This window comes from Gavialis gangeticus, unplaced genomic scaffold (genome assembly GCF_001723915.1).
Source record: "Gavialis gangeticus isolate Ggan-Ray unplaced genomic scaffold, GavGan_comp1, whole genome shotgun sequence".
Taxonomy (NCBI): domain Eukaryota; kingdom Metazoa; phylum Chordata; order Crocodylia; family Gavialidae; genus Gavialis; species Gavialis gangeticus.
In genome coordinates this window covers 20,288,455-20,293,123 of record NW_017728998.1, presented here as the reverse complement: position 1 = coordinate 20,293,123, position 4,669 = coordinate 20,288,455, and the positions used below count along the sequence as shown (strand labels likewise).

At 41.0% G+C, this 4,669-nt stretch overlaps 1 protein-coding gene and 1 long non-coding RNA gene across 3 annotated transcripts in view; one reads left to right on the top strand and one right to left on the bottom strand.

The window, feature by feature from the left end:
* Window positions 1-367: 367 nt before the first annotated feature.
* Window positions 368-4,187, bottom strand: LOC109289523. 2 transcript variants are annotated; one of them, XR_002095392.1, is made up of 4 exons: window positions 4,111-4,187; window positions 2,718-2,868; window positions 1,824-1,910; window positions 368-857 (listed from the first exon to the last, which is right to left on the bottom strand). It is a non-coding gene; the product is annotated as an uncharacterized LOC109289523 (long non-coding RNA). The 2 variants fall into 2 exon arrangements; XR_002095391.1 differs by lacking the exon at window positions 4,111-4,187 and adding an exon at window positions 3,455-4,084.
* Window positions 4,188-4,314: 127 nt separating this feature from the next.
* The window catches only part of KCTD15 (potassium channel tetramerization domain containing 15), an 83,153-nt gene continuing 82,798 nt past the window's right edge, over window positions 4,315-4,669 (top strand). Inside the window, exon 1 of the mRNA XM_019505583.1 lies at window positions 4,315-4,591. The gene's annotated coding sequence lies outside the window, so the exon portion shown is untranslated. The remainder of the gene's footprint in view (window positions 4,592-4,669) is intronic.

Here is a 4,669-nt window from a genome sequence, read left to right as displayed (position 1 = left end):
CAAACTTTCGCCCGGAGTGTTTTCTGCAGGTCACTCCCATGACATTCCTCCTCTCCCAACCAATGGCAAACTATAATGCCAGTCTGACTGGGAAACACCAGGATGAACTTCTCATTACAGTCTGACTACCACTACAGTTGGCTTTAAACCCACTCCACGTCCTTGTCTGCCCTGGGAAATTTCCCTACTTCATTTTTTATTTTTTCATGCTGACAGAACCAAGAAGTGTTGGGCTGTCCAAGGTATTTTATCTTTTGAGGTTTCTGACCCAAATAATTGCTTCTGCACACGGCCAGAATATTTCCAGTCGGAAACTCAACTCACCAGCTCTTCACATCCTCTGGGTCAATCTCATTCTCTATTGTTAAAATATGAGGGCTGGTTACAAGACCTGCTGCATCTTGGTCTTGTCTCTTATGTACTTCTCTGTGTAACCTCATTTTTCCAGAGAGAAGGTCTGGTTCTGCCCATGCTTATAAACGCTGCAAAGGTTTCTTGGGTCCAGAAATTACTTCGGAAGCATTTTTCACTCAGCAGTTCTTTTTTCCATCAGACAAAAGTACCTTTATGATACAATGGCCACTGAGCCATGAACAGGGAGAAGTGTCACTCATAATGAAGATCTTAGGTTTCAAAGAACTGCCACATATGTTATATTTACACTAGTTAAGTGTGGCCCTCAGCCAGCCCCAGCCACATGAACAACACTCTCCCATCTATATCTTACCTTATGGCCTGCCTTGCTGCTGTATTCACTGCATTTCCTGTTTCTCTATCAGAGCCATCCTAAGAATATATTGCAGATTACTTCTCTTTTCTTCTGGCTTGACTTTCATGACAGGCAGCAGAGACACAAACTGGGGTGAAGAAGAGGCAGAAGTTAGGACTGAGAGTTGTAGGATTGTGGCTGGCAGACTTCCTGCGCACGTGGAACAAAACACACTGGGGTTGTCCGGGAGGTCGGTCTGAAGTCCACCAGACCTTCTGGGTTAAGTTGAACTGATGCTGGGGGTTGAACTTAGAGTTTTTTAGTGGAAGTTGGTATTTATGACTTGAGGGTGTCATTAAAATGGATCCTCCATAGCAGGGTAGACATAACCCTAGTATCCCTAATCCTTCAGAGTTCAGTACTTGGATTTTAAAAATATTCTCAAGTGATCAGTATCTTTAATTGTTATTACTGATACTTTATAAAATGTCCAAAAACAACATGAAGCACCTTACAGAAATCCAAAACCTAGGTCTTTGTCCCAAGTCATTATAATCTTTGGATCTGATCCTGGACTTTTTGAAGGCAGAATTATAACTGACTTCTGTGAAAGCAGCATCAGCCCTTAATTTTAGACATAACACAAACCAGGTGAGTGAGTGGAGGAGTAAAATGGCGAAGCAGAGCAAGGCCTATGTGGCAACAATACTGAGCACAGACTGCAATGTTCATGTTTATTAAGATTCTTTTTTGGAATAAGTAACAAATAATATTTAAGAAGCTGTTACTGAGATTCCAGTATTCATGGAAACAAGGTGGTTTTATTTTCCACTAAATTCAACATTTGTTGATATGCTTCCTAATTTTCAAAGATGATTATTTTAAAGCCCCAATAAAGCTGGACTGAAAGGAGTTATATGACTGAAAAACTGAAGTTGTGTATGAGTTCGCAATATTGCTTATTTTAAATTCCTTGATATTAAATACACGTGACGTGTTGTTTCAGGATAGCATGAGCAGAGGTTGTCGAAAGCTGAAATGTAGTAACTTTAACAAGGCTTCTATTTCAATGCTGAGTAAGACTGACAAAACATTATTTGATTAGCATCCTTACCAAAATCAAATTTAAACTATGGGATAACAAGATGGAACCAGATGAAATGCAAAATGGTTCTGTCCATTTCAATCCATAGTTAAAGATCTACAATAGGAAAGAAAGAAATATTAATAAAGAAATTTATTTTTTTACTATCTGTGCTATTTAATACCTTCATAAAATACATGTTTGACATTTAGTCAAGAACTTTTAAAACACTTAGGGAAAGCTATCCTTTGACCTATCTGATTTAATTACAACATTCTAAATCTGAGCTCAGAAATTCTTATGTCATAAATTTTGGTTTGTTTTAAAAAGGGCATAATCATATGGTTAAGAAAATAAGTTATGCTCACTTGTAAAATTGTTTCTTTTGTGTTTGCTGCATAGTATTTAGTATTTTCCTTTGTACCTTTTTTTAATAGTTGAGCTTTAAGAGAAACTCTGAAAAACAACAATGTTAGAATTCAAAATAAAGTGGAAGATTTTATTTTCAGGGTCACAAGTACCATAGCGAGATTTCTCTCTTAAACAATGACACTTAGTATCTCTGTAGTTCTATGAATACTTTTGAAGTGTCATATTAAAACCAATCTCTTGGCCTTCAGGCAAAGAGAAGCAATTAGTCTTGGAGTTGTGAATAAATAAAAATCCATTTATATACCCGTCCTTGACATGTACCTTGCAAATCTTAGAAACTTCATCTAGTGGGAAAAGAAATGGTAAATCATGAACACCAATACTAATCATATTGCAATGTTGCTTCCTAAAACTGTTTAGTTTGTATCAATCTTTTAAGTATTAATTCATATGTATATATTCATACATATTGAACACAACAACAAAGAAGCATCCACACACTTGAATGAGAAGAAAGAACTGAGTGAGTGCACATAGAGATATCCAGTATACCTTTAATATCTTCTACATTCATATGGGCAAAAAAATCCTCTCAAGAACATTGTCCTTTTCTAGACACCATAAAAACAATGCCGAACAAGTTGCCTGCAATCAATATGCTTGTCTTTTTCATCCTCAGCTGCTATTGTGTCTTTGCTTTGATCTGCAAACAAACAGGAAAAGATCTGTATTAATCACACCATGTATTATCATGCAGCACAACTGTATGGCACCTTGTGGAGATGGGTTGGGGTTGAGCGAGGAAGCAATGTCTACTTGTTGTTCAGGAAGATAATTTTATAAGCTCTACTTCCCCTGTACTGTGCCTTGATTCAGGAGCATTAGCTTGTATGTTGTTTTCATTGCTGCTCAAGATTCTTACTTGTCTTTTACAATTGGTGCTGAGCAACCTACAGATTAAACAAAAAATCAACTTGCTGAGTTTTATCAGATCTTCAGTCTGTGCCCCACCAAGAAGATAATTTGACTTTGGCTGCACAAGGCATTGCATCTCAGTGCTCCCCTCCCTCCCCGGGGAACTGCACTTGTTGAACAGAATGCTGTAAAAGGGAAACGACTTGGCTAGGCTCTTGTCCAGTGCTAGGGTGAAGCAGCTCTTCAAAGCCATCCTTATGTTCAGAGGTTAGCTGCAAATAAAATCCACCCTTTTGCACTGCGCTGTCACAGGTGAAACAGTGACATGCCTCAAGGGTCAACGGAGAAACAGTTGCCCCAGCTATGAAACATACCTGGGCTGGTAGGATGGTCAAGGCAAACAAATCTGAGTCTGTACTGGATGCAAATCTCTCAGCTGACCTAGTTCTCATTCTCCTTTTCATTTCAGAAGCTCAGCTAAAAATCCATAAATTAAGGAAATTAACTGATGGAGCCTCTGGCATCTTTGTAAGCTATTTAAATCTTTAAATTTACAACATCTTCTGCATATATCAAGTAATTGAACTAACTGCAGGGATGTAACTTTAATGAGAAAATTTCCCTCTTCTCCTGTAGTTTGTACGCTCTCTCTCAAAATAAAAAAAATAATAATAAAAAAAAAAATAAAAACTACCCTCAGGAAAAAAAGTTTCTGTTTATTCCTGCCATGGAAGATAACTTTCAGAAACCTCAATCTGAGGGGCTTCTGCCTTCTCCACTTTGTTCCTCGATGGTGGGATTGAAAAAGAAAAAAAGAAGAGCAGTTAACCAGTTTGCAGCCTTCCCCGCTCAGCCCAAAGTGTCAGGAGAGCCGAGAGTGGCAGCCCCACGCATCAGCTCCTGTCTCTGTTGGAAGAGCTCTCGGGTGACGACAAGCACTTCTGATTTCCCTTTAACTATAAAAATGGCTTGACCTTTGCAACTACGGCAACACACAATAATAATAATTACATAACTTCTTTGCACTTACAGTTCTTTGCGGCTAGTAGGCGCTGGAGTTTTAAAATTAACCTCCTCCTGGTCCACAGAGCCTGACTTTTATTTGCAGTGTGCACACACGCACACACCCCCCCACAGCCCATCCCCAAGCTCTCGAGGGCTGCACAGCAATACCCCGCCGGAGCCATGCGGGAGGGGGGAGGTCAAGGAAAGAGCCGTCCCCAGGGCTCCGCACACAGGGGACACACGCTGCTGAAAGTTTATTGCGGGGGAAACCTCCCGTGCGTGGGGGCGGGGGGAGGAGGAAGATGCCACTTTGGGTGGCACTGCCTCAGCCACGGGGATGCTGTGCAAAACCACCGGGACCCGACTCTCTTTTGCTTTTTTTTTTTTTTTTAAAAAAAGTTTATTCGGGGGCTTGGCGAAGGGCTGAAGAGGAGGCAGAGCACTATGCCACCTGGGGCTGGCAGCCATCAAGCCAGTGACCCCCAGGCGCCCAAAGTTTGTGCGAGGTAAACTCCCCCGGGGTGGAGGCAGCAGCGGGCGGCGAGCCCCGCGCCGGAGCGGAGCCGCCCGCAAGTTTGCGGGGC